Here is a 20491-nt window from a genome sequence, read left to right as displayed (position 1 = left end):
AAGCCCTGTTCATTAGTTATAAACATAATTGAACAGATGACATATGAATCTCAAGGTGAATATTTGCATGCAATGTGCACACATACACACCCACACACCGAGTGAAATACACTATGGTTAAACAAGCCGTACGTGAAATTGCATGAGGTTTTTGAGCTTTCATTAACGGTTGCACAGCTGTAAATTCAATTTTCTTGAGAAAAAAAAGAGAGAGAGACAGCAGGAGAAACGAAGATGACTGTATGAAATAAAAATGGAAAGTGTTCACAATAAGCTCATTAGGATGCTGTCTGTACCAGTGGCTTCAACAAAACAGCCAAGTAAAGTGGACATTTGCCCGTGATCTGTTCCTTGCTGGGAGAGGTGTTTGAAGCAGAGACCACTCAGGGCACACTGCAAAAATAACTTAATCTTACCAAGAAATTTGTGTTTGCTATAGAGCGTTAAAAGTCTTATTTTCTTCAAGTGAAAAAATCTGTCAGTGTATTAAGAGTATCTCAGCCTGTTTTCAAAACAAATCAACTGGTTTTCTGTAAATGGGTGGCAGCATCTTGAGAGAACACAGAGCAAAGTTATGAAGTGAGAGAAGTTATTCCTGTCCTGGGTTTTTGAAGTAAAAGTCATGCCCTTTGCATATGTTAGGTTACTGGCATTTTGAGCACTTCCAAGTCTTCATCAGCAACTGCATTAGAAAATATTTTTAACTTTGATTTAAAAAAAAATCAGAGCACTAGTTAATATAAAAACTGAAAGTTGCTGTAATACATAGATTTATATTATTGACCATGGATCAAATGTTTGCTTTTAATGTGAACTGCGTCCTCTGTAGTGTCATAACTGACAGAATTACTGTCACCTGACTCAGTTTCCCTCAGCTCTACCTTTACAGTGCCTTTCATGTCATTATTTTGGTTTTATGGCTCAATTTTAATGCAGTTTGGTTCACTTGCACCATTCAGCTACAGAGCCAGACATTTACCTGAGGAGTTGATAGAGACCAGAAACAGAGCTAAAATTTGAGTGAACTTTGGACTTAAAGGCGCTATATGTTAGCTTTTGCTATGGCTGCATAGCCAACATTAGCATTAACAGCTGTTTATTTACAAAATTTGACCCAAAGTGGCCAAAAAACAAAAATAAAATAAAATGATGTGAAACCAGCCAACATTGAGAACCATCCAATCACCAAGCTTAAAATTTGGCCACTTGCACTACTATTGGCAAGCTGCAATTAAGATCACTCTTTGCAGAAATCTGGTAATAAATTCAGCACTTCAACTTCAGGTCAGCTTCAGATTATGGATCAATTTAGATTAATTCAGCAGCTATGGCGCCATATTTTTTTTCCAGTTTGCAACGAGAACTTGTTCTGAATTTGCTCCAGCTCTTATTTCCTCGGTGGACTGGCTTCTTCCCCACAGTGGAGGCAGCTTAAGCTTGTGGGTATTATAGTATTTAATATAAGTATAATTAAGCGTTGAAACTCAGTAATAGACAAAATTAACTCGGGTGATTTGGAGACTTGTCCAGTACAGTTGTTCATGTGGCTACTGCAGGGCTCACACAGTCATACAGTATCACAGCCAGACAGGGCCAAATGAGGACACAGTGAGGACAGCACACAGCCTAGCATGCATTAACACACACACACACACCACACACACACACACACCACACACACATTAAAACAAATGATCACAGAATAATATTTTCAGGCAGTCAATTGATCCTCCACTGCTGCTCTCATTCATACAGTTGAATGAAAAGCGTAACCATTACTCACTAGATGCTAGAATCAACACAACGAGTGTCCTATAAAGTGTTCAAATAACACTCCCTCACTTCCACCCACAGCAATAATGATGTTAATATCAGCTGAGCTCTTATTTCATCTGCGAGGTCTCGCTTCAAAGCCATCTTTTCAGGACAAAAAAGAAAGAAAGAATGTCAGCATGTAAATATAAATAAGTGTGTGGATGGCATGTTTTCTCCAGAGGGAAATTACTTTGTCATTGAAATGATAATAAAGTAGGAAGGATAATGAAATATCTGGTTGGAGGGCAAAACACTGTGAGCATGACAATGTGCAGTCATGATGAGGGTACAGGAGGAAGATGGCAGGAGGAAGGGAGGTGAAAACCTTTCCTTGCTCCTGCTGTTCAGTTGGGTGCTTCAAATCGCAAATCACTGCGTCACATATCTGCAGACAAAAGGAGCCAAGCTTGGGAAGGGTGCGAGGATGTTTCAGGGGGGAAATGGAACAGCTTGACAGCTGCCTGTACCCAGCAGGGGTGTAGGAGGGTACAGCTGATGTAACTGTAAGCGTGTGTGTATGTCTTTTTTTTTTTTACAGTACGTGTGTGTCTCTGTGCATGCCTACTATTTAATAGCTGATACTGAAGAGGGCCTATGTGAATATGTGTGTGTGCTGTGTCATTGGAGCCCCTCCAGTCTCCAGCAGCGTGTGACGGTTGCAGCTGTGAGGGGAAGCTCAGCTCGCTCATCCTGCTTCAACAGCAGAGAGGGACTAAGAGCTAGAGGGTGTGTGTGTGTGTGTGTGTGTGTGTGTGTGTGTGTGTGTGTGTGTGTGTTATCCCCCTTTCTCTTCTAACTGGTGCCTGTCGAAGGGCTGTGGGACAGCGGGACAGAGCAGCAAGGAGGCAGTGGTCCAACCTCCGCTTACCCCCATCAGGCACAAAGCCAGGAGCCTGCTACTGAAACAAGCCAGGACACACACACACACACACACACACACACACATACATCAAAATGCAGGCACACATTCACAGAAATGCATGGGTTCAATTGCACCAGCTCGTATTGGTTTAGCAGCAGGCCTCCTGGACACTGATACTCTGAGTCATTGTTGGCTTGGCATTTATTTGTTGAAGTTAAATCAGTGTTCGGCACATTCAGTGAAGCCCAGCCGTTGAGTTCTGGGCGTCAGTATCAGCTCTTGCCAGTTCTTTTGGACAGTGCATAATGGCTTTATCACTTCTGTAGAGTGTTGTAATTGTGGGTGTGAAAGCATTACAAATCGTTGCTGGCTTTAGCCTGCTGACAGAAGGATGTGGTCGCAATTACAGCACCGAATTACTTCTATTTCAGTACAATCACACCATCTGTCACCCAATGTATATTTTAATATGAATGTTTTATAACTGAGAGTGAAATGCCCTTAAGGAAAACCTTTGCCCCCTTTGGCTGGACCTTCACCTCACCCTGCATAAGTCTCTTCACTCCTTATCCTTTTAATCCTCAGTGGTGAACAGTAATCCGTGATCAGTGGTACCCAGCTTGGAAGTTGTGACACCTCACAAGGGGTCCCAAGATAAAGATAGTGATTAACAAAATTTGAAAGAAAAATATGGGTTACTATACAGATGATCTTTTTTTCCTTACTTTTATCATGAAATAATACTTTAATCTCTTTAAGCCTCTACAAATCTTCCAAATGAAGCTAAATGATCTAAAAGAGAGAATAAAAACAAACACTCACACTTGAATTCCTCATGATTCATACAAGACCAGAACCTGTGAAGAGGGGTCACAAGCCAAAAAATCTGTCTGGGAACCACTGATCTAGATGGGTAGTCTTCAGTGTCCCCCTAGTTTGTTCTGAACCTGGCAAAATTGCATTTTCATTCTATGCACCCTCCTTCAAGACAAATTAGATTTTTAAACACTGCCGTCATAACAGGCATTCAGAGGCCAGATTTCAACAATGTTTCCTTTGGAATGTAAATACATCAAGGTGTCTCTTTTATGCCTCTCAGGTCCTGCCTTCTTGAGGTATATGTGAATGTTGAAAAATAGTTTAAAATTAAGTGGGGTTTTTTTTAATGACTTTGCGATAACTAAACTATGTTGCCTTTTCAGTCATGTCTCTCTTGTGAAAGAGATAATCTATCTCAAGAGACTTTTTGTTAGATGCAGGTTGAATAAATGAAATAACTTGCAACATAAACTGTCAACAAGACTAGGAGTATATAGCCAGGATGGTGGCTCTTGGAGGCTTTGTTAAATGCTAACGTCTGCATGCTAACATGCTCACAGACCTTGTTCAGCATCTAAGTTTAGCATTTTAGCAGCATTAACATTTGTTGCCTGATGATGGCGTTCGGTGAAAAGTCAGTGCGGCGACAAAGTGGTTACATTTCATCCTGAGGGGAAGACGATTGTCTGCACAACATTTTATGACAATCCATCCAATAGTTGTGGAGATATTTCTCTCAAAAGTCAACTTCATTGTAGCATTAATAATTAGTAGCCTATTTAGGATTCATCCTCTGGGCCCATAAATGACTGTGCAAAAACTTGTGTTTGACTAAAAGTCCAAACACGGAAAACTAACTCAAGAATTAAAATTTAGAAAATGTTAACTTGTCCTCACTCTTCATTTCAAAAAGTGTGTAAACATAACCTTTTGTGAACTTGTTATTTCTTCACTTTTTCATTGTTCAGTGGCTTTGACCATTGCACTTCTTATAATCAATTTTGTGTACTGTGAGAACATCTTGTAGGAATGCAATCCTCTCCTGTAGGACTGTAAGAATTTATTTTATTTTTATGTCTCTCTGACTTGAGACTGTTCCCAGAACCACTAATGCAGGTTTTTGTGAGTGCGTGTGTGGGTCGAAGGACATCAGGCAGATGGCCTTTTCTTCCCGTTGGTCGTGGGGAGTGCCGGGGACGTGTAGGTGTGAGCAAGAATGTACAAGGACAGAGACGTCTTTGACCAAGAGAGAAGTCTCTGCTTATTAGGTCACCCATCTCTCCCTCTGCTGTGTCTATCTTTCCCACCACACCCTCCCTACCTCACTCTCTCTCCCTGTTTGTTACTTCTATCCTTCCCTGCATGCTTCAACTTATCTCAGCATTCTCTGTCCAGGCCAACCAACAGACAGGGTAAATAATGTCAACACTCATTTACCCTCAGTGACAGGTTTAACAACATGAGTCTGAGACTGGAGTCGAGCGGCACAGCAAGTCTGTACCACTAAGGTAGGCACTGCACATTGAGAAAGAATTGCATTTGTCTGCAGAGCTCCAGTAATGAGAGTAAATCCTAGCTATCTTATTGCTTCTCAGGGATATCTGAGCCACAGTCTTGATTCCTTCAGATTAATATCAACGTGTAGACATGGTGTAGCGGCACAGTGGCTTTGATCCTCTGATGCTTTATCTGCACAATTGAACTGTCTTTTCTCTTTTGCTGTGAAATCCAGAAAAGCCTTGTGTGCTATCTTTTATCATCTTCAACTCCTTTGATTTAAAATTTGCATATTGTCTGAAAAAATGTCCCTTCAGGTTGCCTCGGCTCGAGTGGTCAGGAAAAAAAAAAACCCAGCAGGAAAAATCTCTCTGTGCTGTTCACATAATTGGGGCAGTTTTTAAAACTGTTAAGCTATGATTTCTGTTGGAAACAGTCATGGAGGACATGGAGGTGAAAACTGTAGCCATAGCAGCAAGATGAATATTGTCTGTGTCACTTTGTGGCATGTCAGTGAAATCTCTGCTGGTTTTTCAGCATCTTTGGAAAACACGCAGTCCACACGCTTGACTGAGCAACGCCACATCCGATCAAGGCCGTAAATAATGCATGTTTAAAGCTTGACTCATGTTTTTGAAGTTTAAAGCGGGAGACAGACCCACCTAATGTCTTGCACTGTGGTGCTGATACATGCCTGCGTGATGCAGATGTGTGCCTACAAGACACAGATAATAGAGGCATTTGTATGACATGATTTTTGGAGACATCGTTTCCCTTTTGTGATGGCTTTTAATGTGTCTTGCATCCAAAACGAGGGCTGTTTTTTTTTCTAAATATTTAAACAAGTTTATAAATACAGTATAATCTTTCAGGTGCAGTGATGTACGAGTTTGTGTCTTTATGTGAAACTCTTTTAGTAGCTCTGTGAGAAATAGTTGAAGAGGAAGAAGAGAGATGTGAGGTCGCCGACAGAGCTGTCTGTCACTCTGCTCCCTCTTCACTGCAGAAACAAACCTCTCCCCTGAGCTATCTTTCCCCCGCAGGGTATTGTCTTGGTGTTAGCAGTGGTGTGGTTGATGTTTGTCATTGTTCAACTCCATTTCACATCTTGAAGAGGCATCTTTCCAAAGCAAACTAACAATTGTGCTGCCGTTATGCTTTTAAACGTTATCGTGCCGTGTGTGGTTTTCTGCTGGCATTCACTTCTATGTTTTATTCACAAACACAGAACAGTGAAGTGAATCAGAGTACGCAGGATACAAAGGTGTTTATGTTATTATTTTTAGAGGCACTTGAGCTCAAGTGAGGAGTATGCAGAGTCACACGTGACCTCTGATTACCAGCGAAAGGAAAGAGACAGTGAGAGCAGGAGAGAATGGAGGAGATGTGCAGGGTATTGCTGATTCATACAAGACTCACCTACACTAACAGGAGCTGTCTGTGGAAGAAAAGGGAGGGAAGGAAACAGAGAGATAACGAGAGACAGGGGAGGGAACAAGATGGCGATGATTCATGTAAAACTGAAATAAAAAAAACAAAAAACAAAAAAACTACCGACCTGAGATGAGGTGGTCTGCAGAACAAACTAGAAAGGTAGAAGGAATAATGAATATATACAGAGGAAGGAGAGGAGGGTAAAGATAAAGAATTGGGAGATGAGTGTGCTGCAAGCAGGTTTTTCCCCCTCCCTCTCACTGGGGAGTGGTTCACTCAAATGTTGACACTGCAAAAAAAGTTCCTTCTTCCTGGTTCATTTTGGGCTCAATTTGTTTTAGATAAACCACCTGAGCTCCAGAGAGAAGTACTTGAAAGGAAGTGGCATGTAAGATACCTTAACCCTTAACCCATATTATCCCATACAGAAAAGGCAATGGAAAAATTCTTCTTCTGGATTCCTTAGGCAACAAGGCATCAAACAACTGAGATGTATTTTATGGTAAATGTGCAAATGTACCCAAATGGTAGCAATGTCTATTTACAGTAAAACTTGAGAAATTCATATCCAAATAATTATTTTCTTTACTGAATAATCTTTTCATTATTTTCTGGAGTAACCAATGAATTATTGAGTCTATAAAATATCAGAAAATAGTGAAAATTCTTCATCCCTTTTTCCCATTGTTCAAGGTGTTGTCCTCAAATGTCTGTTTTTGCCCGACCAGTGGTCCAAACCCAAATATATTTAGCTAGTTGCCAATGAAGTTTCTGATGATCAAACAGTCGACTAATTGTTGCAGCTGTAATAAACATGAGCAGTGCACCCAGGGAAACTTTTTGGCTGCAACAAAGTCCTCTGGCTGACTCGAGCATCTTGTCTTTTGCTATCTGTATATCTGAGTGGATGTAATATGTGTATGTATGTTGTATATTGCATAAGATGGATGGCTGACTGCTGCTCTAAAGGTTGTGGCCCACTGCAGGCAAGAAACACATCTAAAGCGCATTTTAAAAACGATGTGATAAGAGCCTTCTGACCAAACACAAGGAAAGCTCCTGGTTATAGCGTGTGTGTGTGTGTGTGTTTGTGTGTGTGTGTATGTTATAAGGCTGAGGGTGTTAACTGAGAAACCCAGCTGCTGCTGCTCAGGTAAAGGTTGTGAAATGAGCAGAAAAGACAGGAAGCCTCTGACAGCCCAGTGGCCAAACACAAGATTTATCATGACCTGTGAACCTGGAAAAGCTTCTCCTGTCCTGAATGCCACTTACTATGGTGTGTGTTTGTGTGCGTGGGCTGCTTCTGTGATATTTTTTCCCCCCCAGCTCCATCAAGGGGTTTGCACCTCTTCAAGTCTAGCTTCACATGCTCTCTCACTCTAAAAGTCTGTGAAAAACAGGCTTTTTGTCTGCGTTTGTTACCCTGAGTTTAATGGAATGGAATAATGGGATAAAACTGCTGGTGTCTCATGATTCAGGTTTTCTAGCTCACACGCAAGACATAGTTATTCAATATGCCTCTGATTTGTTGGCTAGATTTTTTTGCTCTGTGTGGCGCTTCATGTTTTGAGCATCGCCAAACTGTGAATGTGCATTGTGCTCTCTTTAATAAGGCAGGAATATTCACCAGAGGCTGACTGGTAGAGGTATCTGTCTGCTGATTTACTGTTGTACTGATCATGATTGATTAATGCTCAGTCACTTTATGGCTGACGGGTTAGAGGTTCTGCCCTCAACAGTCTATAAATCTTCTAGTCTTTCACCAGATTATTTTTTAAAATACAGGATTAATGTGTTCAAGGGCTCCCTCTATCTCAGACCTAAATCAGGTCTCTGCTTAAAGACCTGCTAAATCTAAAATACTGGTGAATTTCATGTTTGTTGAGTTTTGTGTTCTCCTCTTCTTATTTATTAGAAACACATACAGGTATGTACTGTAGCATTAATTATAAGCTATCAGGCTTAGGTCAATTATCACAGTCCAAATTAGACATAGGTTAGTCCTAGGCTCCGCCCATAGCCTGTCAAGGAGCCTGTCAAGTTTGTAGTACGTGTTGCTATTAGTCATCCATTCTAAGTGGGTGTCAGAAAAGAGGCCTGCGATTTAAAAAAACAAAACAAAAAACAAACAAAAAATATATATATGTATATATATATATATCTATATATATATCTTTTTATTTTTTGATACTACTCCTGGGGTCACCAAAGCCTAATCCTACCCTCACTGGCTTTATATATCAACACAGAATATTCATTATCAGCAGTTGACTGTGTTATGAACCTGGGTCCGGACCTGCAACAAATGAGAGAGTCCACACACTGAACAAAGGTGAAAAAGGTATTTATAACACTGAGCATAACAACTCATAATGAAATATGGGAATATTAGGCATCAGTGGTACAAAGTATGTGGGCATGGGTGAAGTATGGGTGGTTACTAATCTTAAGTGAAGGCCATGTGGAGGGTGTCTGGCTGCACAGCAACAAAAGAGGATAGCAGCCCTTTTATATCCCTAGGCCACTCCCTCTCCAGGTGCAGCCAACCAACTCTGACAGACCTCTTAACACTGGCACCCCTGGAAGACAGACAACTAGAGAGAACTAGAGAGAGGTCGATAGGAGAGAAAGCTGTCACAACCATAGTACTCACTTTGGCATATCTTGCTGTTTCTCTTTTGTCTGTGTGTTTGTGTTTAGCTGCGGGGCGGCCCTCGTGGCCGGGATGCCACTGTGTGCCGTGCCAGTCCACAGTGGACGGTGAGGGGCAGGAGGAGGGGACTGAGTGCCGAAGACTGAGAGGAGGCAGCCCGCACCAAACAGGAGACATGAACCTCTGCTGGAACGAGATCAAGCGCAAGTCTCATAACATCCGGTAAGAGGACATTCACACTGGTGTTTGCTGGAGGACAAGACATTTTGTAAAAAAATCTGTAACAGTCTGGAGGGATGGATGTTTTGAGAGCCTCCCTGCTGTATGTATCAGACAGAAGAGAGTGGCTGCACTTTCTGTCAACTGCAATGGAGATCCTCAGCTCTATGGCAACAAAGCTTCTCATTGCATTTCTGAACCCTACATTTTGGCTGTAGAAATAAATAAAAATGTTAATTTCAGTCATGACATTGTCTGGGTACATTGGATTTCATTGGATCATTTTCCCAACAAAACATTTGATCAGGTTCAGTCTTATATTAACTGTTGGTTAGCAACCATCTTCCCATCACTGTGTGTTTTTGTTATTGAGATTCACTGGGTTTGCTGTAAGTTTCTTGAGCCACAACTCCAGTCTGGGACAGATCAGGGCACAAAACCAAAAGGCAGTGATGAAATTTGCAAAGAAATGTCACTTTCACTTTCCTGCCTTCACTTTTTAAATGCACTTTTAAAACACATCTCATGGCTTTTGGCTTAACCAAAGTTGACATTTTATACAGACTCTTAATTGCTGGGAAATTAGTACTTGAATATTCCGTATGGCAGTTGCTTTTTTTGTGGTTGTATTTGCTAGGAAACATTATTCTAATATGTGTAAGTGTCTGTCAAGCCAGTCACACAAGGGAGTAGAGCTTAATGATGTTTAACATCTATATACATATATATATATATATATATATATATATATATATATATATATATATATAGTCTCTGTCTCTGTTTGTTTTTCCTTTCTTCTTGTTGCTCTTAATGGTCAGTTTTCAGGCAATTTAAAAAAAAGGATTGTCTAATAAAGTTCTGTCAGACAATAATGCATATTTCAGTGCTTCTTCCAGTCAGCTTCTTAATTATTGATATAATATGGGTTAATACTGCCATTGTGCAAGTAACACTCGAGAGGTTTGCCAGTGCAAAACAATTAGAGGGCGTTCATGTTCATCTTTGATGCTTAATTGGAAACTGTCCAGGTTTGCTGCATCATTTCTGTTTCTTCAACTGGCATTCTGTTTAGACAATTGGCCCCTTAATTGCTTACTTGACCCTGATGTATCTAGGAAAGAGGGAGGGGGAGGTTAAGGGAGGATAGTTGTGAAATTGGTTAAGACAGTTTCCCCTGCAGTCCTGTGTAATGAGATCACTATGGATGGCCTGCAGTGGCTGTTTATACCCGAGCTGCACTCTGACTTCATCAGGCTGAGAGAGGAAGTGGGGGCTGGGGTGTTCAGGAAGGACTCGAGAGAAAGAGATAGATAGAGAGAGAACAGACAGCTGGTATGAAATCATCACAGAAGAGAGATGGGATGCAGGGAAATGGGAGGGGCAGAGTGAAAGACAAATATAAGAATGAATGAATGAGAAGGAGCTTCACTGAAAAGCTGTCTAACCTTGAGGGTGAGTGCTGTCCAGAGGAAACGTCTGACTGCGTTTAATGCCAGCGGTTGGACAAGTGCAGACGACTGGCTTTATAATAGCCTGTCTGGCATTGATTGACAGGTGGTTGAGGCTCTGCTCCAATAAAAGTCATGGCTGCTTCCTTTTATCCTTTAAAGTCTCTCGTACATTATCCCTATAGTATACTGTACCTTGACTGGATTTAAGTTGTTGGTGGTGCTAAGCAGGTGTTATGTTTAACATATTTGACTTTAGTGTGTTAGCATGCTAATATCTGAGACTGATGGGAATGTCGGTTTTGCATTTGCTCTAACAGTGCGCTAAATGAAAAGACGGGATAACCAAAGCGACTACAGATCTTTCTTAGGGTTGCATGGATGTCTGTAACAAATTTCAATGCAATCCTGTTGAGAAATTTCACTAAAAATCACAAATCAGCTGCATAGTGGTGCTAAGGGAAAAGCCAGAGGATCAGCAAGATCTGTAAGATCCCTCTTCTGGGAACCAGGAATGTTTGTACCAAATGTTGTGTCAATCTGTCCCATAGATGTTGAGATATTTCACTGGGTAACTGAAAACTTTGACCTGCTGGTGGTTCTGAAGTCAGGGGATCACTAGAGTCTGTAGGATTTATCCTTTGGGGATTATAAATGTAACAACAATCACCATGATGTGAAACGCCTGTATTCTCCCATTTCAAAAAAAAAAACAAAACAAAAAAAAAAAACCACTCAGAAATGGAAATGGAAATGGAAGGACTAAATAGTGCAACAAAATGCATTCTCTAAACATTTACAGATGGCAGTGGCACAGGGAATTTATCAGTGTGACATGGTGTCACTCAGCTAATTGGACTCAGTGCTGATAACAGAGGGTCAGGGGTTTGATCACTTTTTTGCCATCTTGTATTGGAATTAAACAAAATCATTACACTGTGAGCCACTGTACACACACTCACCAGCTGTGTTGCATGTGTTAAGCGACGACAAAATAGCACTTTGATGCCACTGGCAAAAAATGTAGACATGCTGTTCTTATTGCTGTGTGCTTTGTGCTATATCAACTTGGGGTTTAATGTCTTATGCAGGATTGAGATAATAGCCTCAAACAAGTGGACTACAGCTGTGTATTGTGCTATGTCTATCATAATCACCACTGAATGATTATGAATATATATAAAAGAGACATTTATTACCTCGAGCATATTGCTGAAGCCATTCAACCATCTGTAACTATTGTGTAAGAAAATACAGTATGAGAGTGTGGGAGGTTTCAGTGAATTTCTGCTATTTGCTCGGTAGAGACTCTTTTAGAAAAGGCTGAGTTATTTTTCTAATGGTTTTGTGATTCATGTAAGGCACTATCAGGTAATTATCTGGCATTTGTCTCTGTTCACCTGGACTGAACCTGCCTTTAACACATTTGAAAAAAGAGAACGTGAATCTTATGACAACTTTCTCAACCAATTACTTGTCCGAATGAGTCATCTCTCTATGAAAAGACATGAGAGGTTCATGTGCACCTGTTGCATTCCATTAGTCTTTTATTATCAGACACTTGAATGATGTATTTTAAAGTATGAAGTAAAATCTGTTTTTAATCCAGCAAATCCCTCTCTTTGTCAGCCTACTATAGTTATATGATGTGTGTTGAGTGTTTGAACAGCTCTTTGGAACAAATGGGACAAATTGACTTGTGCATGCAATTTAATGATCTGAGGTCAGCCAGCTGGGATTTACTCATCCATTTTTTTTACTAATGGTATAGTATGCACTCTGTCCACCTACTAAAATATTTCAACAACTATCAAACGAATTGCCATCAGATTTTGCACAGACATCTTCAAGAGGATGTATCGTCTCAAGAGGATGTATCCTCTGTGACTTCGGAGATTCTCTGACATTTCCTCTAGCGCAACCAGATTCACATTTATGGTTTTGAGTTTGATGTATTGCCAGTGAATTTGGTATTGACATTAATGTCCGCTGGTAAAAAATTGTATTTGTTCAGTACTTTGGTTTATGCCCAGATACCTGCCAAACTATTAGCTTCAGCTGTACGTTGTGGTTTGTGCCAGTTAGCAACTGTAAGTATGATAACAGGCTGATTCAGCTCAAAGCAGCGCTGTGCCTCTCAAGGCATCAGTATACTTCATCAGCACTGCTTGTCAGAGAGTCGAAAAGCTTCAGAAGCCCCCTCCTCCCACACTTTTCTAATGTCGGAGTTGAGGGGATGGGCTGTGTGTGACAACTTCTGTTACTCTCTTAAACAGACAATCTGACATTCACGCCCACTTAGTACAACTATCTCTGTCACTTTTCATGTGCAAGGCGGCATGCCATGCTCTGAATTTAGTTGCACGACCGTATGCAACACTGTGAATGCCTTCCAGGAGAGAGTGGGATGTTATCCCCAAACTTAAAAGATATTGCATCTCCCCTCTCTCTGTAACATCTATCTTTTAGCTCTGCTTTTGAGTTTTAATGAACACTTTTGATGTCCGTCATGATCAGACACATCATACAAACTAGTTCTGTTCTAGTATAATTCAGAACTTAGTCTTGTTCTAACTTGTGGTTATGGTCAAGGCATATTGATGTGACCAGCTGTACTGCATCCTATTCTTGCATATTGTAGCAGTGAAAAACAAAACAGCTTGTGGCTGTATCATCACAAATCTCACCCAGTCAGTTGAAAGTATGAACTATAACTTCCTTCACACACAGATTTTTTTCCATCTAACAAAGCTGATTACAGTGTCAACCGCACCGGTAACAATATCAGGCATTGTTGAGGTTTGGGCCGTGCCACATAGTGAGGTGCCCACTGTTTTGCACTGCAGGGAATGCCCCCCGGGGTTGGTGTGGGTGGCTCGGTGGCATGCTATGAATTTATTTGCCGCATGGCTCAGATAACTGCAGAGAGCCAACCACCCACGCTCAGCGTCTGTCTGAGGGCAAGGGGAGACCTCTTAGTCTGTTTTTGTTTCTGTCTGCTTTTGTCATTACCACAATGTTCCTGTCTCTGTTCACAAGTAAAGCTATCTGTTGGAACCCTTCTCATTCAAGGTCTCTTTTTTCCCATTCACTTTCTCATTCAGTCTCTACCTTTTTGCTCTTCCTCCTCTTCCTCTCTGCTTTTGCTGTTTTTTTTTTCTTGTACTGCTCCACCTCTGTTCTTCCCCCTATCCTCTTATCCTTGCCAGTGCCTTCTACAGACATCCCAGGTTTAGCGCAATGCCCTTTGGTGGTTCTGTGCCCCACTTTCCCTACATTATCCTCAGGCTAGTTACAGTACATTGCCTGCAGGACTTATCAAGCTCCAATTACATGTTAATTATAATTCCATTGTTCAGGGTCAGGGGTGAAAACCTGGTGCTGTTAGTGGGGTTAGCGATGGGACGGCAGGTGTGTGGGACTCAGCTATCAATCATTCAGTAGCTTGAAACAGATTTTTCTCCCACTGCTGCCTGAGAATCATTTTGAGATTCAGTGGTTTATTTCAGAGTAAGAAAGAGGCAGCATTTTTCCAGGATGCTCTGTATATATTTGCTCAGTTTCACAGTGTTGCTCTGCGATACTGATGGATGTGTTTTCAGCTTGTAGGCCAAATATGTGAACATGTGAAGCACATTTCAGGTTTTTGATTTTACCTGATGTTCCATTTGTAAGCTTGTTGATGTCTTAATCAATTACCTCAGCCTTGTAATTATTAATTCAGCCCTCACACAAAGCCCCATTCTCCTTTCCCTGAGAAACTGCCATTGATGTCATGTGTATCACACTGGGTAAAGGCTGGTAAATCAGGGAAGGAGGATTTATTAAAGAAGGAATCACAGCTTCACGACTTTTGGGAAAGATGCCATATCTGGTGGCAGGGCTGACAAAAACAAACTTTGACACACTTTAATGACAAAACAAACCACTGGGGAATTAGGAGCCCCATGAATAATTTGAATTACCACTTTGAAATTAAACAAGAGTGAAGCTGTGAGGAGAGCACTGAACTGTGCCTTCTTAGTCATCATCTGGTGCAGAACAAATCAGAGGTGGTCTTGCACAGATTAGAGACAATGTTGGACTTTTTGGACTGCTACAGTGTCTGTTTGACTAACAGGAGGAAGATAATCAGGGTTTGTGCACGCACTGTACGCAGGCATGCTGAATGGCTTATATGGTGCAATTCAAATCCCCCAAAGGACTGAAAAACATTGTGCCGTTGGAGCTGTAAGAACAACAAGGGCTCGAGGATTGGAGACGCTTTGCAGATTAGTCCTGTTTATGTGAAGACCTGCGAACTAAGACATATATGGAGGTCAAAGGAGGACAAGTCCACTGATCCACAAGTTCACATAAAGGTGGAGCATGAAAGTATATTCAGACATTGGTGAGGAGTTTGATTTATAAATGAAAATTCAACTTTTTGTGTGTTTGTCAATAGATCATAGATCATAATTGACTTGTTTTACTGCTGTGTCTACAAATATTGTGAAGTGAAGTGAGCGGATCTATAACAGCATCATAAAACAACGATTAAATTTAGTTGTTGCCTGGTATCAATTTTCAGGTGAAAGCAGGTCCCAGTCTTGTGTTTTGATTTGTTGTGACAAGGATATTGTGATTTAAAATGTCTCTAAATATTCCTACACAGAAACCACGTTTCTGCAACATTGATGTTGAATCTCTTGTGCTGCTGCTACAGTATCATTTTGCTTCACTAGGAGGCAGATCAGCCAGTACTTTAACTTGCCCTCTGTAGGCACAATTAAACAGTTCTTCTTCTACCTGTGAATCAGCAAAATGTTTTCAATTCCAAAGCTGTACCTGAATGACAACTGCAGCCCGAGGCTTTATGTACTCTCACTTTGAACCCTCTTCGAATGTTTTTGCTGGTTCAGAAAGATACTGAACAGTGGAGTCATTGTGATGAATGTAGGCAAATAAAACACACTGATGTACATGTTTAACTGACTCAATAGAGGATAATCTGACCACAGAGACTGTGGTGTCTCTGAAGTGTATTGATCTTACACAGTGCCATATGCTAACGGTGTGCAAAAGCTTTTTTTGCACAATGAAGCTGTTTTCGTGAAGCTAATGTTGTATTTAAAGCTATGCGATGAAAACAGCAACACTGAGGTTTTTGACAGGAAGACCAGAAGCTGCTACACACTGACCACAAAACCAAGTGTCTCATTAGCAGAGAAAGAGAAGAATAAAGAATAAATAGTTGTGGAGGGGAGAAGAGTTCCACCTTAGCTCAGTCACTAGAAGAAATGATTGCTGGAGCCGATTACTGGCTTCATTATTGTAATAATTGTGAGGCTAACATCAGCAGCAACAAGGGCAACAACAACAACATGAGAAATAATGATAATTCTTCTTCTGCTAACACTGTATTTGGATGAGAGGGGAACTCTACTGAGAGAGGTAGTGACTTGAGCAGCAACAGCCACTAAGAACTGTTTGTTCTTGTGTTTCTCATTATTTCTCTCCATCTTACAAAAGCTGCTGGTTATTTGTTAGAGTCTGGCAGCAAATGACCGGCAGCACATTGATCACACCGTGCTTTAGTGAGCCAGTGTGATAAATGACTAATCACTGATCACAATTGTCTGCCCCAGTCCCCACCAAACCCCATGTTTCAGTATGGAATCTCAGTCTGGAAAATGTCCTCAGTAAGTAAACAGTCAATTTGCTACTTTACCAAAACAAGATGGTAATATTTTGTTCTTGTCAGCTTCTTGCTGAGTTGCTCTACCAGGCAAAATAAGCCATCCATAATAAGCATATTACATAACAATCAAAGTTAACTTTTAGTTTGTCCTGGAAGTCAGACGGGGTAACAGGTGCTCTTACCAAATTAGTGCATCAATCTCATCCTGCAGTTGGACTCAAATATTGGAGAAAAATGGCCAATAACAATGTAAATTAACTGCTCATAAACATAAAAGTAAGAACCTTGAGGCAAATTAGTGATACAGGGCTGCTTTATAAACAAAAATTGACTTGGATGACTACTAACTAAAAATGCCTGTGAATGAATACTTCCATAGGATGCTGAGATTTAAGATGTTTTACCATAAGTTGTTTGCTCATGCCCTCAGAATCACAATCACAATCAGACTTTATTGCCTAGTAAGTTTGCACATACAAGGAATTTGTCTTGGTATATCGGTGCTAAAGAGCATTGATAGTAAACAAAAACTATATATAGAGAGGTAGAAGTAAGGAGTAGAAAGAGCAAAAAGCAAAAACTATTTAGAAGAAACATAAATATATACACAAGGAACACAAATGTTTGAAGGTGGCATAGATTGTCTGGAGAGATGAGATTAATGTAACACATAGGTATGTGTATCCATCAGTTCAGTGCTGATCTGATCTGACCTTCCTATTAGCAGGACAACTCTCCTGGGTTAAAATGACTTCTTTGTTAAGGTTAGAAGACCTCTGTTGTCACCGTTACGGTGCTAAACACTTGGTCGAAGAACAATTGTGGTCATGGTCAAAAGAAACTAACATTGACTGTTGGTTTGAAAAGGGAAAACAAACAGTCTAACCATCCACCTCACATACTTGAGTCATATTTACTACAGCTGAAAACATGAAAATAAACATATGTAATTTTTTGGCATTTGCTGAAATGACTTTGGAATAATTGTGCACTATTGTGTGGAAAGCTATTGATATTTATTCCAGCAAATGCAGCCACCCATTGGAATTATGCTCTCTGCACGATCCACTCAGCATTCTACGCACGCTCTCATGCACATAAATGGTGATAAACATACAGATCTACATTCCCATGACCACAACACACGTGCAGTAAAAAGGAACAATAATTCCGATGGAAAACACCTACATTTACACACACACACACACAATAAGCCTGAACAATGCTATTGCTTCTTTGTATGGTGTCCACACATGCAGCACTAGGTTTAAAAGGAGAGTGGGATTGTCTTACGACCTGTTTCAATAGTGATCTCTCAGGCTTATTATTTGTCATATTTCATTATTTTCAAGTGTCTTCTCTTCCCACAGCACCTCTCACACCTCCTCTATCTGCTGGATTAACAACACTCTGCGTTTCTATTACATTTAGATTTTCTTCTTTTCCTTCTCCTTTTCTGTACATCCATGTGTCTGCATTTGCATTTGACAGAATACGTTAAATGGACAAGATTCACCCACATCTTTATATGTTGTTGTAGGGTGTCAGGCAAACAATGAATGAGTGTTTGCAACACGCTCATAACAGCATGTTTGTGTTTACTGAAAATACTGTAGGCATCTCTATATATGTTACAGAGGCATTTGAAGTTCTATATCTGTAAACTGTAAGGGCATGATGAGGAAGAGCACATGATTCATGCATTAAATGTTTGAATTTGGGTTAATTATAGCAATGAGTCACTCTGATACACAGGATGACGAGCTTCTTAAGAAGGTTTAATTTCTGTTTTTAAAGGTACACAAGTCAAGTCAGTTTTCTTTTTCAGAATGACAGTATAATAATCAGGCTGCACTGGAGGAAACTCTAATTTGTTTTATTTGTGATTTGGAACTTTAAAGTGGAAAGTGACTTTTAAAAAGCACAACAGAAATGCACAATCAAAAGAAAGCTGAATTCATCAGTGTAAGATAAGTGAACTTATTTTCAGAGCAGCCAGGTTTTAAAAAAGTACACTGTGTGTAGTTCGCTGATTTTACACCTCACAATATTGGGGGTAACTGATGTTAACATGCAATTATTAATTTTATGTGTTTATTTAATTCCTTATTTTCTAACCTTCTATTATCATTTGGAGCTACAAGCATGCAAACTTGCCTTGTATAGCCGTACAGGATTTGTTACAGGAGTCTATTCCCCGTGGGTGTGAGCTGCTGTAAATCCTAAAACGTGTACAGTATTTCCAGTTGTGGGAAACAGCCCCAGTGGCTGGTCTGCTCCTGTCACTCATTAAATGTGTTTCCCACAAATCTCGGTTAGACGGCTGTTGGGAGAGACGCTTTAGGCAAGGCATCAGTAAGAACTCCTCCACCATTAGAAAAGTCCCTGAATGCATCACACGCGACACACACTACCCCTACGGAGGAGAAAATCAAAAAGGGAAGCAGAAAGAGAGAGAGAGAGAGGAACCCAGGAAAGGCTGGCGAAAATGAACACGCTGTTTGTAGTTTACAACTATCATGCTGCATGATTTGTTGATATTGACGTTGAGATTTTTCAGTTACCTACTGCTGTCATTTGGTACCACCCAGCGTCTGCATGTGGTCTACGTTCATTTTGTGAACACAGCATGTTCAGTCCAGCTGCTTCAAGTGGTCAGGTGTCTGGGGTCTGATACTGACTTTTCATTACACTGGGATAAGATACGCTGTACACTGAGCAACTGTGATCAGAGCATGTGATGTGGGCACATGTGTTTCATAGATACCTTAGTAAAGGTAACCTTAGGATGTTTAGGTTGCAGGTCGCCCAAAGTTAAAGTAGTACTGAATAAATCAAGAAATAATGCAGTTAGCGTAAAGGGGACAGGTGTTTGCAATTAAGAATGGATATCAATTTCAGCTGCAAAATTTAGCACCACTCAGACTCTAGTCTAAATATGCGAATAATTATTTGACAATACGAACATTTTTTTAATCTAGGAGTATGTCACTGTGACCCCATTTGGTAACATTTCTGATTGATACCAATGGTAACAGTGGACTTAATCTTAAGTCTTCATACTGTGTTATTTCTGTTCACAACATCTATATTTCAGAATGTCTGTGCACTTCCTCGCTGTGGTGACACAGTGCAATACGTTGCAATGCAACACAACAGAGACAAGCCTGGTTCTACCGAACTCTCTCCATCATGATTTCTTCAGTCTGCCCAAACCTGAAACTAATCTTAACAAACTGGCTGTGACAACATAAGTAAATATGTTGCATCTCAATGTACTTTAAGGCTTTCAACAGTGAAAAAGAATAAACACACCTTTGAATATATACCTTTTCAACTAAATGCAGTGCTCCCGTGTCATCGTCGCCCATCACAGACCTGCGTACTTTTTGCCAGCTTTTGCAACCTCTCTGCAACTGAGATAGAGGAAGAGACAGACAGAGAGGGGGTAAGAAAGGAGATGGGAACAGGGCTGAACAAGGCTCAAAGCCTCTCTGGGCCCCGAGGCAACACACTAGCTAGCTCCTCTCTCCTATAACAGCAGAAACACTGCTCCTATCTCCTATGCATTAATTAATCATCGAACCGAGCACTAAGCTTCTCTCTGTAATCTCTCTGACTGATTGGGGAGCTGGATTTCTATTTGACCATGTTATTTACTTTGCCTGTTAACTGTCAAGAAATGTTGGGCTACAATAATAATTAGCATGCAACACAGTTGTAGTTGAATTACGCTGAATACAAAGCTCAAGGTTTGTTAAACAGTGATGCAATTTTATATTTACACCCAAAACATTGTGATTAGGATTCCTCTCCACAGCGACCAACAGTGATGAACTAATAGCAGTTCAGTGTCGTTGTCAAGGACACACGGATGTTGATTGTTACCTCAGCTGTTGCAGCATGAGTCTTTGTATTCACATTCATAACAAAGGTTGGTCTCTCGAATATTGAGCTGCATATATTATCTCCACTGAATCCTTATGCATGAAGCTAATCCAGGAAATGAAAAGGTCTACAATCTTTACTGTGACAATGCCTCTTATTTTGACAACCGATCT

The 20491-nt window shown here is 40.5% G+C and overlaps 1 protein-coding gene across 1 annotated transcript in view; it reads left to right on the top strand.

Moving 5' to 3' along the window:
- Positions 1–4798: 4798 nt before the first annotated feature.
- Positions 4799–20491, top strand: part of drp2 (dystrophin related protein 2) — a 77407-nt gene continuing 61714 nt past the window's right edge. Inside the window, 2 exon segments of the mRNA XM_051072466.1 lie at positions 4799–5004; positions 9128–9302. The gene's annotated coding sequence lies outside the window, so the exon portion shown is untranslated.

This window comes from Lates calcarifer, linkage group LG8 (assembly GCF_001640805.2).
Source record: "Lates calcarifer isolate ASB-BC8 linkage group LG8, TLL_Latcal_v3, whole genome shotgun sequence".
Classification (NCBI taxonomy): domain Eukaryota; kingdom Metazoa; phylum Chordata; class Actinopteri; family Centropomidae; genus Lates; species Lates calcarifer.
Note: the sequence above shows the minus strand (reverse complement) of the source record. Positions and strands in the feature narration are given on the sequence as shown.